The 16846-nt window shown below is 41.0% G+C and overlaps 1 protein-coding gene across 1 annotated transcript in view; it reads right to left on the bottom strand.

The window, feature by feature from the left end:
* LOC134541084 (lipase 3-like) overlaps positions 1-16605 on the bottom strand; it is a 42966-nt gene extending 26361 nt beyond the window's left edge. The window contains exon 1 of the mRNA XM_063384237.1: positions 16447-16605. The gene's annotated coding sequence lies outside the window, so the exon portion shown is untranslated. The remainder of the gene's footprint in view (positions 1-16446) is intronic.
* Between the last annotated feature and the right edge of the window lie 241 nt (positions 16606-16846).

Raw genomic sequence — 16846 nt, 5'->3', positions numbered from 1 at the left:
CCCCAGAATCACAGTCAACTCAAAAGTAGCCAAGTTATTTTGCAGAAATCACTTCCAAAACGATACATAAGATACAGAGAAGAAAAATCACGGTCTGTTTCGTTTACGGGGCTGAAATAAAAACCAAAAGGGTTGAAATGGGAATGGTTTTCAAAAACAAAACTAGAAATAAAAGTATACTACAACTCCCTTTATATGAAGTATATTCAATCCTTTTGAAGTTATTTTTTTTTTAGTTCATTTTGGGTTGCATTTTCAATTCACCGGGATTACAATGTCGCGTCTGTGTGCATGTATTTATTGCATTCCCCTTTCCGCTGCTGAATGCGATGAAGGAGGAAAATTCTTCCAACCCACAGACGAAGTATTTTCGTATAAGAACACGACAGTGACCCACTTGCAATGAGGTTTTTATTTTTAATATCAGAATGTCACAATTTTGTCACGAAGAAGACAAGTTAATGGCGTGGTTCTGTTGAGGGGGAGAAAAAAAAATTACGGTCGGGGGATTTATTTTCTGGTAAGAGCTCGGATAATATTCTAGCAAGTAGTTTTAATTTTTATTTTTTTGCCGTAGTTAGTAGAGATGACGAGTTCTCACACGATGGTGAAATATTTTAAGTGCCAAACGTTGGGGCAGTGAGAAAAATACGTCTGAACCTAGATGCAACCAAATACAGTAAAACTTCGTTCATCAGGCCCTCGTTGATCAAGATCTCCGAATAATCCGGATCAGATTTTGTAGATATTTCATACTGACTATTTTCTTAAACCTTCATCAAAAAGTTAACACTATAAAGTTTCCCCTTTGGTTTTGTGAACTTGGGTTTGCGTCATTCGCCACGTATGGCAGCACCGTGGTTACACATTTCCGCTCCACGCGATTTCCGTTCCGTTCTCGAAACTGCTCCCACCTGACGTCGTGGACAGTGTGTGTTGGTGTTTGGTCCCTCGCTGCTTAAAGGTTGGTCACCCCTGTCTCTTCCGCGCTGTTTCGATACTCGTTTGTTCCAGTGACCTTGACCCCCGGCTGGATGTTGCGCTGCTAAATACCTCCCCCCCTCCTCTTCTACCTCCTCACGTGACTACCTTGTCCTTGGCACTTCTCTCTTTCCCCTCCTCTTCTTTTTTTAAACACCTCCTCGACTTCGGTGCGTCTGTAGGTCAACCGCTGAATCGCGAAAGGCAAAAAAAAACGCGAATTATGGTTTCGCGACGGGAAAGTACGTGTGTGTGTGTGGGTGTGAGGGGAACGTAAGGGGAGGGGGGGTATTTGCAGTGACTTAGGTTTCTTGGAATGAAAAAGAAAGCAAGGAGAGAAGGGTTGGCCAACCTGCAACCAGCGACAAGAAAGAATTCGGATTCATTCCGCGGATGAAAAGTGCCGTGTCCTAATTTTCCTGAAGTACACTGTTTTTTTTTATGGAACAGAAAAATATTCATTTCAACTCACAGATGTTTGCAAATTTGCGCACTTACTACATAAAACAACTGTACCACTACAAAATAACGTTCGGGATTATCGCCAGGACAATAATTATTCTTTGTGTTGTCCCAGTACCGTTCCCAGAATAGCTTTGCAGTATTGACTGCGCAAGGTTGAACAAAATTAAAGTTAAATGGTTGAATATTCGATTATCTTTGCCATGGTTTTATATATATATGCTTGAATGAAACATCAAATAAAATATAAAATTATGCTCCAATTTTCGTAATAAATTCTCAATATTATGTGGAAGAACGTATTTCGTATATGCAAAAATAACCATAGCCATGTGTCGTACAAAGATGCAATAATTTTTTTTGTAGTATTACAAATTATTCTATGGTAACTGGTTTCCCAATAAAACTTTTTGTAAAAGTACACAATTTTCTTTTTCTTCTGTATAGTAGACAGTTGATTTTAACTTTTTTCAATCCGCTAAATTGTATAATTTACTTTAACCAACCTGAATTTTGGCAATTAAGCGATAGAAAAATCCCGTGGCTTCAAATTTGTTAAAAAAAAACACTACCCGGCTCTACGTCACAATGTTTAATTAACGTTGTGTCTGAACATATTTATAATTACATTATTTGTTAACTCGAGTTTACAGGAAACAACACGTATTCTAAAACTAGCCCGAGGGTCATTTGCTACTGGTGTAAATTTTTTTATTATTACAACTTGTTGGATGTGTGACAAGAGTGAATTATATTAATTTTATCACGTCAAAACATCAGAGGTTTTAACAGAGTTCAATCCTAATTCGTGGCTCATTTGTTTTAAATCGTGTTTGCGTAACAATATTCGCTACTTGACGTAACTAGACGGGGGCAGACGGGTCTTGTAACCCGGGAGCCACTAGCTGGGGAAAAGGAGGAAAAAATAAGGGGGGGGGGGTAATCTGGCAGAGTAATTTTTACTATAGATATTTAATTGAATATCGTAGTTTAAAAAAAATGAGGTCTGTAAAGTCGGTTTACGGACGATAATTTTACGCGTTGACGTCATAAGAAAACATTGATGAAAAATTGCATACTTTTTCATTTTCAAATATTATTTATAGTTTTTTGGCAAATTTAGTTTAAATAATTTGTTTAAATATAATCACGAACATTTAGTTTAAAAAAAGCCCGCCTTAACCTGTTTGATATTATAGAAGATTTTCTCGCACGGTGGTTCTTGCACGCTCGGCTCAGGTGGAACATGACAATGAGTCATGCTTTTTCGTGCGTGCAGCCGGCGTTCATCGATTTATAAGTAAGACGTTGTCACGTCAAAAAAAAAACACACAAAAATTTGGTGACAGATGACCTGAGTTACTTTTATTGCAAGATAATTCATACTCGTAAATCGTCAAATATTTAAAAACTGGTAATTTTTTTTGCGTACCATCCAATTTGCGATGTATTTAAAAAACTAAATGACTGCGGAATAAATCTATTTATTTACCATCTGAGTTGAAAAAAAAATTATTTTTTTCTGATAGTGGAATTAAAACGTGGTGGCGATATGTGTTTTCGGGAAAGGTTTTTTGTTTGGTTGATTTGAATGATCTTTTGCAGCCACGAGTAGCAGACTCAGGAAAGAACTGCCTCAGGCCTTCAAACACAGGCTTAAGTAACAGTTCTAGAACACCTGTTCAGTATGATAACTTCGCGGCTTACCTACTGTAATAATATGTGTGGTAGAATGGTATTATTATAACCTATGTGGGGAGAACAGGGTTCGTAAGGGATAGCCCAATTAAGTTTCATTGCTGTTTTATAAATTACTTAAATTTACATTAATAATAAATAATTGTACTGGAAAAAAATGTCCGATCGCAAATCACTCGCACTTAAAAAATGTTTATCCTCATGTCACTCGATGTCTTGTCCAGTCCCGCAGTTCGCACTCCTCACTGGAGCTAGTCTCGACAGTGATTTGCGCCTGTCCACTCACACACACAGTCTCTCGCCACTCAGTCGCCGCGCTCTCACTGTAGCGCCACTCTCGAGGGGGGTCTCTCACCCTCTTCGCCGATGTCGCACTCCCCTTCACTCGCGGAACTCTCGTGGAGGCCGGCGTTGCTGCTTGAATACGTGGCGCCCTTCTCGAACCGACGAGAGCAGCTGTGACGAGTCGCGTCATCCCGGGGCCGACCCGACGCCCCGAAACATCGAGAATGGGCGTCGCTTGTTCACGCCATTCCACGCGGCGGTCTCCGTGGAATTCCCGAATGCCGCTCAGCGATCGATAAACAGCGCCGAGGTAGGACGATTCTCGTGGAGTGAAAGGGGGAGGGGAAGGGGTAGCGACGACCCTTGTAACCCGGTCAGGCGCACGTGGCACGCCCTACGTCAGTGGACGGCACGTGACACGGTGAGTGACATCAGTGGCCGTGCAGGGCCGCCAGCCAGCTCCGAACCTGGCATCGCGGTCTGGTCTCTCGCATTCGTAACAGTATAAATTTTACACTATATCGTATTGGCAACAGGTAACCAACCCTTAACCTTTAATTACTTTTTCAGCAGGTGTGTATTGACAATCTTGAGGTAATACAAATAAGTTTTCCGTTTATATTTTATCTTTGAATATTAGGTTTACATTCAAGTTTGTTTTATGTCTAGTTCTATTCTGCTATGCTTTATTTTTTTTTTAATTATCTAATATGCTATGTTATCTAGTGAGATGTTAATGTTTAATTTGGTTAAGTGTAAAAAAAAAGCCATTTCGCCTTAACTTAGCAACCAATAAAGATGATAAATAAATATATAGGGAGTGTGACAGGATGAGTCTAGATACGTCCCTGCTAGCGTATTTCTATCAAGGTTAAAAAAACAGTAAATAAAATAAAACAAACATAATTACTATAGATAAAAGAATCCTTACATCAATCAGTTAAACCATCCAATCAGAAGCTGTTTGATTTTTGTTTTTTGTGTAGTAATAATGAAATAGTTGTTTATTTTTCCTATTTTACGTCACTCTTTGATTAATCATATTACTCGAAAAAGATGGATCATGACAGATGATTGGCACGCGACGTGACATTTGAAACACAAAACGAGTTCGTTTAGAAATAATCGTGGAATATGTAAAAGCTCGGCGACAGTTGAATTTATTTTTGAACAAGGACAACATATATACTAGTCGAGGTTGGTATTTGTGTATGTGTGTGTGTGTTCATGCATAGCAGCTATGAAATTTCAATAATTAAAAAAAATATATACAATACATATTATTTTTAATGAAAATGCATTTTACTCTTTATCCAAGAGTGAATTTTAATGGCATGCCAATATTTTAGGTATAGCGTGTACTGCGCCCAGTGTAGTAATGACCTTACTAACATTGTGGCCTATGCACTCGTATTTAGGGATATGACCGTTTCAGCTCATTTTTCAACGTTTACGTTGAACACGGTTGAACTTGCACAAATTTTGAATGGCTGAACTTTAACTAAATGAATATAACTACGTATGTAATAATTTTTATATAGTTGGCTGCGAAAGCTATATTTTTAACGTGTTTTTCTTTCAGTACCTACTGAATAGGCAAATAAAATGGAATAAATAAAAATAACATTTTTAAGTTTAAATAATAGGCGATGCTGCTAGCTGATGTGTGATATGGTTAAAATTTATTTGGAGAAAAAATTAATTAATTTTATCTAGCCTTAATTAATTCCCAAAATTATAAGGATTTTGTCAACTATATAAAATTAAATATTTTTAAAACCTTTAAATTAATTGTTTTTAGTAATCTATTCAATCTAATCCTTTTTATCAATGTTCCAAAAAAATGTTAAAATGAAACATTGTTAGCTACTATACAATAAGTAGATATGCGATGCATATATATTTTTATTTTGTGACATTTTAGCCACTCAAGACATCTGCAAATTGTAAATTTGTTGATAGTAAAAATGAAAAAGCGAACGGGACTTTTTTTATTTTGCGTCGGGGATCGTGTAAACCGGGCGCTAACAAAACCTTTCAAGCCCGCTAGGCCAATCAGGAGCCCTGAATTATCGCGGTTTACAGAGGCCGACCGCATAACATCCGTTCATTTCTTCCCCTCCCCCCTCCATCCCCCCCCCCCCCCTCTCGCCAAAGGTTTGCTTCTGGAAATTTTCCTGTAAAATAAACTGGCCCGGGTGGGTTTTAGATGGAGTCACGAATATTTCATGAATGCTGATAAGGCTTCTCTCGCACACTCTCATACGGGATGATGTTTTTTTTTTTTTGGCCCGTGTTGTTTTCGTGGTATGTATGGTTAGCGGTCGCTTTCCCGGGTGTGACGATGTAGATGCTTCTAGGGTGGAAAAGGAAATGATGAAGAGTTGGGGAAGGAGAAAGGGGGCAGGGAAAATAGGGGGGGATTGTAGAAAGTGTGGTTTTTCGGACCGGACCTAGTCCACAACCTCCCCCTGTAGGAATTCCGAGAGAGGATAACCCGTAACAAAAGAATGCGGCGATGCACTGCGTGTTTGTGCGCGTGTGCGCGTGCGTTGGCGGTGGGGAGAGAGAGAAAGAGAGAAGAGACAGACAGAGAGAGAGAGAGAAAGAGAAAGAGTTTTGTTGGTAGGGCACAAGCCCGGCAGTCCAATAATCCTCCCGACTGGTACAATTTCGTCGGGCGGGCGGAGGGGGAGGGGAAGAAGGGAGTAGTTTGCGAGCGAGTCGATACGTAGGGCCAAGCAGTTGGCAGCGCCGAGTCCCACTGACACAGTTTCCCCTCCTCCTGCGGTTGGCAGGCCTGCGTGGGATGTCGCGCGCGGATGAAAGTTTTAACTCTATGGGAAAGGGGGGGGTATATTAAAAAAAAGGATGAGTTTGGGGGGGAGGGGAAATTCCAAGCCGGTGTGTAGTCCAGCTGGCGACCTTACTCCAGGGCAGCCAACGTCACAAAGCAAGGCAGATGCAGAGATTCGCAGCACAATGCTCTTACATTCTTCGTAACTCCAGGAACTGTGCGGCATGTTGAGGCAGCCTAAAGCTGGGTTTACGATTGATTTCCTTAAGAATTATAACTTAACATCGAGCACACGATTAAGTCAAAACTACATTTTCCAGTTTATGATTGACATAGAAGTCGTTAATTCTAACCAATCACAACACAAAACACATGGTCGGCCATTGTTCGAAACGGAGAAGCAGGTTTGAAATAGGTTATTGACAAATGGGATATATCTATTTTTCGAAATGGATGATGATTACAAATGACAAATATACGAATTCTAACCCAAAATACTGCCTCGCTCGGTTCAATAATAAGACATAAACTTCCGGTTGAAAGGTTCCGGTTTGTTGTGATTGGTCGCTTCCCTTAAGTCTTAACGAAAAATATAAAATATAACCATTTCTGTTAAGTCTTAAGTCATCATATGGTTCGCACACGACCCGTCAAAATTCACACACGACAATCATAAACCATTCCACTAGTTTACATAGTCATATGGTAAGTACACGACTTAGTCTTAAGTCTTAATTCTTAATTTTCAATCGTAAACCCACCTTAACAATCTGAAAGTCGTCAACTTTTTGAAAGTAAATGTTGTCAACCTTGATTTTTTTTGTGGTCGTTGGTTGCTAGGAATATTAACCTATTACGTTTATAAAATTATTTATTTTTCAAGTTTGAGCGTTGAAAATCTCAGTTTCTGTTGGAAAAAAAACACACCAAAAAACACACAATATTTTTGCTTTGCAGCCATGCTTATTTCATTGCTACCAAACTAATTTAACATTGACAAAAAATATATTATAATCAATACACCTTTTAAATTATTGCACCATTCCAAAAATTCTGAACCGAGAATGTTCGTAAATATTTCATTTTTTTTACGTTACTGCTCAAAATATCCCTAGTGGTGTACGTTTACGAAACGCATCTAAGAATTCGCTGAGGGTGCATGTGTGGTTCCGTTTCCGGGTTTCGTTTATAAACTGTATTTTTAGTCGAGTTGAAAGGGTCTTCGGAATAGCTTTTAGTCATGAATCTCCCGGTAAAAATTTCTTCATGGAACCCAACGGCTTTGCATTATTCCTTTATAAGTAGAGACCGGAAAAATTCGCGGGTTCAATGACCTCCAGGATAGACTCCACGATCCTCTGCCTACTTGGGCAAACGGCGCCCGTTCATTGGGTACTGAATTATGAGGCGTCTCAAGTGGGTAACTTGTGGATGGATACATCTTTTGATTGATTGCCTCTAATTGGCCAAGAGTCCTACATCTCAACAGTGAAACCAATAGCAGAAGCAGCACAACGGTATAATCATTTGAATTTTAGCATATCACGAAATGAACCCGCGAAATTTTTCCGGTCTCTATTTATAAGGTTTACCTATGTAATGTTTACCGCTCAAATCTCAAAGTTGTCCTATGCACGACGAGAAGACTGAATATTACCTGCCAGCAAGTCTAGGATGTGCCCGGCTGCAATGTTATAGGTGCGACTGTACTGTCCCGAATCCCTTCTCTCTTCTCTCTCTCTCTCTCTCTCTCTCTCTCTCTCTCTCTCTCTCTCTCTCTCTCTCTCATCTCTCTATCCCTTGTAAGTCCGCTCAAACACCCGCCCACCAGGAAGACTCCTTGCAGAGTTTCCAGGAACTGAGGGCACTTGATCACTCAACAGCCAATGGGGTCGTTAGCCTCGTATTGACGATTCCACTGCGAATTCCAAATGAATCATCGCAGCATCAACCTTTGGTGAGGGGGGGGGGGGGGAAGGGGACGCACCACAACGCCGAAATACCACAACGCCGAAATACCCACAACGCCGAAATACATTAACGCCGAAATACCACAACGCCGAAATACCACAACGCCGAAATACCACAACGCCGAAATACCACAACGCCGAAATACCACAACGCCGAAATACATTAACGTCAAAAAATTTCATTGCAGGACTACCACAAAGGTTAGGTTAGGTTAGGTTGTGGTATTTCGGCATTGAGATACATTTAAGAAACACACACACAAATTCATTCAGTTGTTTTTCATTTTGCTCCTGTGGCCCCCCCCTCCCCGCAGCAACATTTTTCGGCGTTACTGTATTTCGCCGTTGTGGTACACAGCAGTTTTCTAGCTGTCGGCGTTGCGGTCAATTTGGCATTATGCGTTAATGGTTTCGGCGTTATTCTACGTTCGGCGTTGTGGTAACGACCCACCCAGGGCAGCCACCTTATATATCGGCCATCGTTCTCACGACTGTACAGAATTAAAATGAACAAACAACACTAAAAAAATTTCATGTATTTCCTAATCATAAACGACAATTAATTACAAAGGTGGAGAAAAAAAAGAGCACTCCTTTATCCAGAAAACGATCGTGGTCACAAGAAAGAGAAATACGGCAAAACTTATTTACTTTTTAGTACTTTGGTGCTGTTCACTCGCGAACTCACGGCTAAGTTTCACAAAATTTCGTTCGGATGTGAAACGGATATTTTGCAGGCAACTCAATCACGTAGAGACCTGTAAAATTCGCGATTTCAAATCCCTAAAGGATAGACTCCATGATCCTCTACGCACTCGTGTAAATTACATCTGCTGATTAGTTACTGACTCGTAACACCTGTTGACTGGAATGATCGTGATTCGCAAATTCTTCTGTTAAAGATTTTTCATTGACCCAGAGTCCTTCAGATAAACTGTGGCCCAATCACAGAAGCAAAATAATGTCAAAAGTATTTGGACTCTATCCTATCGCGAAATGAATCCGCGAATTTTACAGGTCTCTATCGATCAGGTACCTAAAGGAAAGAAGAAAAAACAACAAACGCAATCAAATTGCAAGAACATGCTAACTCAAAAAATTAATGTATACACAGTACAATTTTTCTTTGGAACTAGAAGTCAAACATATTGCTACAAACGCTGGAGGCGAGGACACACATGCATATCTTCGGGGATTATAGCTGCCGGACTGCGTCCCCCCCCCCCCCAATTCCCCCAACTCCGGGCTGTTATCCATCCCTTCAATTATTCTTATTTAAGACTAGTCAATTAAGACTAGCATTTAAGGCAGAACGTATTCCAGAATCATGGTGGGAAAAATCGAACAGTATAAATAATTTAAATAGAAACTACCAAAATTCGTAAAAAAAATATATATATGTATATTCATTTCTGATTTAGTCCACGGGGACTCGATCACGTGTAGTCCCAATAGTGACTTTTGTGGCGTTCGCATAACCTGCCGTAAATATTACTGTGTATGATTCAGCCGCATATTTTAGTGGAGAAACGTGTTTTACTTAATTTAACCCAGTTTTTTTTTCTCTCGCAAATTTTACACTGTTTCTTGCGGGGGGAGGGGGTGGAATTACATGATATTTTACTCATCATCTCGTGAGATTGGGTGGTGAGCTTGGATCGACACCCCACCCCCCTCCCCCCGTCACGTAATTTATGAACGTCTACTCTTGGTCGTCTCAAATTTTTCAGTCGGACAAAACTGGCTGCAAGCAGGAAACAGGCTGCTCACAGCTGGGTTGTCAACGGGGCACCCTTCTTTTCACAGACGAGAGAGCCAAACGCCCGATCGTGCATCTTCGGTTTTTTTTTGTTCATTGTGAATAAATATGGCGGTGTTGATAAAAGGATACTAATGGTCTATTAGGTTAGGTTAGCTACGTTATAAATACTTTAAAACATTGTGGACGGTTGATTTGGTTAGGATAGCTACATTAAAGATATGGGAAGAAAAAAAAACATAAACTTCGGGTTTTGGCTCTCTCGTCTGTGAAAAGAAGGCTGCCGTTGTCAACGTGTGGGCGCGGGGTAAGGGGAGGGCCCAGCTGAGCGGACCCCCACCCTCCCCTGCAGAGTAGGGGAGGGGGTGACGGCCTGGCCAATAAGAGCTCAGAGCTGCCTGCACTCAAAGAGGAGACGTGCTCGCAAACAGGGGTGTCCACGGCGGTCACGCACGTAACATTTCAAACACAAAACGAGTTCGTTTGGAAATAAGCGCGGAATATATAAAAGCTCTTGCGACAGTTGGATTATATTTTTGAACAAGGACAACAAATACTAGTCGCGGTTGGTGTAATTTTTTTGTACGCACAGTGCAAGAAGGACGAGTAGGCGTATCGAACAGTCTGCAAGCCAGCCTGTAGTGATGACGTGCGGTTAGACAGAGAGGGGTGTCCAGCAATTCACAATAAATAGAGACCGGAAAAATTTGCGAGTTCAATGACCTCCAGGGTAGACTCCAATATCCTCTACACACTCGGGCAAATGCCAACTGTTCATTGGCTGTTGACTTGTGAGTCGTCTCGACTGGGTGGCCTGTGATTCGACACTTCTATGAGTGAGGGTCTCTAATTGGCCCTCAGTCCTCCAGATTAACAGTGAACCAATGAAAGAAACAGCACTAAGGTGTAATTATTTGAATTTTAGCATAACACGAAATGAACCCGCGAATGTTTCAGGTCTCTAACAATAAAACACCGCCAAGAGTCGGAATGGAAGAGACAGACGCGGTACGGAAGTGATTTACATGCTCGCCACCCAAGAATTTTTCATTGAAACGAGCCACTATGAGGTTCAGCGTACACCCATAATATTATCATCAAACTGTAAGCACGGCCTACAATGCTCACGTAAATACTTTGATTTTGACGTTTGGGACTGGTGCTATTTTCAAAATAAAATAAAAACTGTACAATTTGAGACATCGTACGCGGCACGGACCATAAAGTTCTCGTCGTTAACTGATTTCGAGGTGTAGGCCTATGAATGATCGTTCGCGCATTAGAGGTGGGGAAATGACCATTTTGCAGTCCACCATACACTCTAGTTTTTTTTTCTAAACGGGGCAGAAATATTCATGTAAAATTATAGATATTTTTGAATTTGTACATTTACACGAGGAAACACCCCCCCCCCCCCCCCCCCCCGTAACACTACAAAATAGTGTTCGCGACCGGACTTCGGACTCTTTAATTTGGCATTCATTCTTTTTTGTTTTCCTAGTGCATCCAATAGTTAAAAGGTATTTCTGTGCCGTTCCCTGAATAGCTTTCCAGTATTAACTGCGTGCATTAATTTGCATTTTACATTTAGCACGCTTAAACATGTAGACTTGTAGATAAAATGAAAAATAAATGTATAATGCATATTTTTTTGTGTAATTAGCTGGCAAAGTTGAATTTTAAACTTTCTTGTGCAATTTGAATAAAGACAACCAAAGGAATATATAAGTGATTTTTTTTTGTTTATTGGCAATGCTGGTGGGTACTGCGTTTTTTCTTTGTTTTAATGCTTTCAGAAAAATAAATACAATTTTATTTATCCTTTTAAAATAATTAAAATTTAGATGTTTTCAAACGACCAGGTAAAAATTATACCATTTCACACAACGGAGAGTAAAATTTACTTGAAAACTTAAAAGTTCTAGTTGTATATTCCATTTAATTCTCCTCACGCATACTGCACAAAAACTGTTAAAAATGCAACTTTGCCAGCTAATTATACAAAAAGGAGTGTGTGTGTGTGTGATTTTGTGAAAGTTTAGCTACTAAAAAAAATGGCAAGTCTAAACGTGTGGAACGTATATATAATATAATTACCTGGAATGGGACATACACAATTAATAGAAAAGAGCACATATGGTCGCTAAACGCATGTAGCGTCATTTTTCTTCATGGTGGCTGGGAGACTATTTCCAGTCAACATTCGTCATCATCTTGGAACTCTTGAGACACGCAGCGAGCGAGCGGGAAAATTTAGAGCGAGTTGAGTATATTAAAGCATATTAAAAAAAACATTTATCTAAATTTAAAAAAGAAATATATGTGCTTGTCCCTAAACCAGGCAGGTTGTATAATGAATTAATACCTGCTAGATGGAGCCACTTCGTTGAAACTCGCAGCAGCTGCCATTTTGAATTCACCCCCTCCCCTTCATTTTACCCGTAATTCCAGAAAAATTTAAGTCGTATACATTACCCGGATGTGGAAGTCAGGTTTAAATATTAATGGCAGGTAACGTTTAGCGTATTTCAGCTGACAAGAATTTGACAAATCTGCCACAGAACCATAACGTGCAATGTTTCTGTGGTGAAACATCCGTTTGGATTAAGCTGGTTTTTCGATGATCCGACGCATCCGTCCGCCTGTCCGTTTGCAAGCCGAGCAATCCACAAATGATCCGCACGTCAGTCCAGAAAATCTTTCCACCTCGATGCTGCCACCTGACGAGAAGGCTAAAAATTTTGAGAAAAATTTCGAGAAAAATTTCTCTTGTGGACGATCATTTCCGCGCACAAGGAAACTTATGATGTTTGAGTGGTAACTATTACGGTGTTTGGGGCTAGGGACCGGAAAAATTCGCGGGTTCAATGACCTGCAGGATGAACTCCATAGTTCTACGTACACTCGGTAAAATGTCACCCACTCATTGGCTGCTGTCTTGTGAGACGTCCCAACGTAGCAGCCTGTGATTCGATAAAGCTTTGGTTGAGTGTTTCTCATTGGCCGAACGTCATCCAGGTGAGTTGTGAGCCAATAGCAGAGGCAGCACTGAGGTATAACTATTTGTATTTTAGCCTATCGCGAAATGAAAACGCGAATATTTCCGGTCTCTATGTATGGCGTAGAAATGAAGATAACGGAATAATGCAAGACCCTTGAGTGCTTTCTAGAAGACGATCGTGTTGTTTCATGCCTATAAATCATTCTGAAAACATGGCGTTGCAGCCATATTTACTCTTCTAAAAGTACAGATAAAAAAAAAAAAATGAAATACGGAAACAATCCGCCCTCAAGAGTATTCTTAAAAGCTTTTTCGTAACGAAAACACCAACCACCTTGATATGTTGGGCAGCTTTCAAATCGCTTGTTTTATTTTTTTTCTGGTCTCAGCTCATCGTTGTGTACCCAAGTAAGCTAGAGCCCTTCATTGCTTAAATTGGTTCGACGTGAGAAAATTAGCTTCGTATCTTCTAAAACAAAAAAAAAAGGAACCACTCGAAATTTGATGTAGCTGAAGCTTCACGCTCGATTTTCGAAAGTCGTGGGTCTCTATAACCCCCCCCCCCCCCCCAACCCTCCCGGGCCCAGACAGATGGTGCATTGTTGATAGATTTTAGGGACTAGAAATTTTCTTGTATTTTTTTAAGTATCAATGCTACATAGCTAAAAAAAAAAAGAAGATAGTATGTTTAGAAAAACAAATGTTTTGCACAAAAATTATTGTTAGTGACAGCAAATATGATTTCTGTCACTGATATTATGTCACTTTGTACATATTACAAAATTGTATTGTTGCTAACACAAAAAATACTGTCATATATATATATATATATATAATATAGTCTATATCGGCAATGAAAAAAAAAATTAGCGTACAGCGAATTGAAAGTTGTGAAGCTGTGTAGTATTTTTTGTCGGGACTGAGAAATTAAAGTGTTATAATTACTAACGGAGTTTTACAATATTTGTTCTGTAGGTACCGTTGTTTAGATCCCGAAATGGCTCATGTTTATGGTCACCAAGTGGGCATCAAAGTAGTTCGGGTACTTCTATTCTTAGAAGTACCGTCGCCCTTTATGTACTGTGTAAAACCCGTGCGAGGCCAAACCCCAGGCAATCCCATGAACGTGTGTACCCGGTTTTCCAAGTATTGAAAGGTCAGGCATTCGGTGGGTAGGCACATTCTGTAATCCGGCACCAATCTAAACTCTTGCGTTCGATAATTTCCGGTAGGATTCCGGCTGTTGGCCTAGGATGCCAGGTCGCATTACTTTGATGCCGGCGTTTACTAGTTCGCTCAAGAGTTTACTCATTCTTCGGTCAAGTATTTACTAGTTCTTCGCTCAAGCGTTTACTAGTTCTTCGCTCAGGCGTTTACTAGTTCTTCGCTCAAGAGTTTACTAGTTCTTTGCTCAAGAGTTTACTGGTTCTTCGCTCAAGCGTTTACTAGTTCTTCGCTCAAGAGTTTACTAGTTCACTCAAGAGTTAATCGTTACTGTCGGTTTACATCCCAGTAGGTACAATGTTTCCTGTTCTCTAGCGGGCTATGTTTCACATTTTCATTTTTTTTGGTATTCCCGTAAAAAAAACTTAATTGTCGTTCTACAACCTACTTTTCGGACGGTCTCGCAGTGACCATCTTAAGGGTAGCGGTTAATTTGAAAATGGCGCCTGCAAGATCGACCGAAACGCGGATAGAACACGCGTTTTGAACAATAGTTAGTGAAGATAATTTACTAAGTTTCTTTAACTACAAGGTCTTGCTATTAGTTTGATTTTTTTTTTTTTTTCATTTCGGAAAGGATGGGGTAGGGTGTATTTATGTCCCCTTTACCCCCTCACCAACCTTCTCCCGGATACTCCAAAGGGTTGGTTGGACCCTGTGTCATCTGGTAGAAGTCATAATAACTAAATACTGCTGGATTTCTCATAAGAGTGTAACTCTTCCGAAACGTTACAAATTGATGTTAAAAAATATCTATTCTTTTCTTTAGAATTTGCAATAATATCTCAACTCCTTAATATGTTAACCATGTTTGTAATGATTAGTTTAGTTGTTCGTTTTTATTGCTTGATTCGCAGTAGGAGCTATACATTTTTAATTTTATGTCTTTTTTTTGGTTTGTCATTAGTAGGTACTTGTGCATTATGTGTTTTTTTTTTGTCTGGTTCTATCACTTTTGCTGTGTTTTCTGTGTTTATTGTTGTCTACTACCGAGGTTTCGAAACCGTTCATAGGCATGTGTTAAATGATACGAAAATAAATAAATAAAAGTGTGTATGTAACTCAGCACACACGATAGAAATGAAACTTCTTTGGCAATTCAAATCTCGACTCGTAAGTATATCGTAAGGGGTAAAACGGCACGTACACACACACACACACAGAAATGAGATAATTTTCTAAATAAACTAAGAATTAACAAAATTATTACCAACTTCAAAATAAGCCCAAACCCAGTTGTGTTACTCTCTGCCCAAACACTCCCTTACTAGATGCCAGCCAGTCAGGCAGGGACCTGCCTATCCCTGCAGCATGGCGGGGTTCAACCTGAGCCGCACGCCGCCACGTGGAGCCCGCAGGCCCGCCCAGTTCTCTGCACCGTCCGCAACATATTCTCCGTTCTTTTGTCGAGCGCATGGCGCCAATCGCAGCCACGGCTGGCCAATAAACCCCAAATAAGCACATGATGCACGCGCCCTTGTTCTGCATGGTTAATACCCCGCATGGTAGAGTGTATAGGCTTCGGCCTGAGACGCACTTAGGTCCTCCCGTAACCTGGACCCTCCCCTTACACACTTAGAATAACTTAGGCTAGGAGAAAAAAATTCACATGTTTCCAGTAACCTGCTTGTAATTAATGCATGACATTTTTGCATCCCGCATGTCAGAGTCCAGGGTTTTCCTTGTGTCTATGCAGGTTTTACCTGGGCCAAACTTATCTAGTTTTAATCTAGAATAGCCAGTGAGGGGAGTTAGTCATGGCTAAAATGTTGTCATGGCTGGCAAATCCCCCTCCTAGCACACGATGCATGCTACCTCTCCTGAATGGTTAACACCCTGCGTGATTAGAGCGTATATGCTTCGGCCTGAGACGCACTTAGAGTCTGTCCCTAATCCAGACCCCTCCCGAGAACACTTAGTTTTAATTTAGGTTAGGGGAAAAAAATTGCTAGGTTAGACTAGGTTAGGTTAGACTAGGTTAGATTAGGCTAGGTTAGGATAGGCTAGGTTAAGTTAGGTTAGGTTAGGTTAGGTTTGATTGTGGTATTTCGGCGTTGTGGTACACAGCAGTTTTCTAGCTGTCGGCGTTGTGGTATTTCGGCGTTGTGGTAATATGGCGTTGTGGAGCTTTCGGCGTTGTGATCAATTTTGACATTCGGCGTTGTGGTATTTCGGCGTTGTGGTAACGACCCTTCCCTACCTAGATGTCTCCCGCACACTCATATCTTAAAAGTTAGGTTAGGGAAAATATTAAAAAAAAAAAAATCACCTGTTTTTTCGTCGCACGAGACGTCCCCTTCGCAGGAGGTCCCGGGTTCGACGCCGCGGCGATGCAGAGGCGTCCGTGGCTGTCCTTGCGCGCGGTGCGGGAGGGACACTAACCGGGCCTTCGCTCCGTCCCCGTCGTCGCCTTGGGGGCCGCTCTCTCCTGCCGGCTCGCCCGCTACCTCGAGGCCTCTTTTCACGTGCACTCTCCCCTCCCCCTCACATCGACCCCCACCCGCCCCCCCGCCGACGGCGCCCACATTCTTTCTCCGTCTCCAGGGTCGCGCTCGCTCGCCTCTGTACGTCTTAACCTCCTCAAGGGCGCCGTCTGGTCGGGGCCGTATCTGTGTCAGCTTTGAATATATATATACTGTATAGAAGTCGCGAGTGGATAGGATTCACTC

The sequence above is a fragment of the Bacillus rossius genome, chromosome 18, assembly GCF_032445375.1.
Source record: "Bacillus rossius redtenbacheri isolate Brsri chromosome 18, Brsri_v3, whole genome shotgun sequence".
NCBI classification, from domain to species: Eukaryota; Metazoa; Arthropoda; class Insecta; order Phasmatodea; family Bacillidae; genus Bacillus; species Bacillus rossius.
This window is presented reverse-complemented; position numbering and strand designations above follow the sequence as displayed.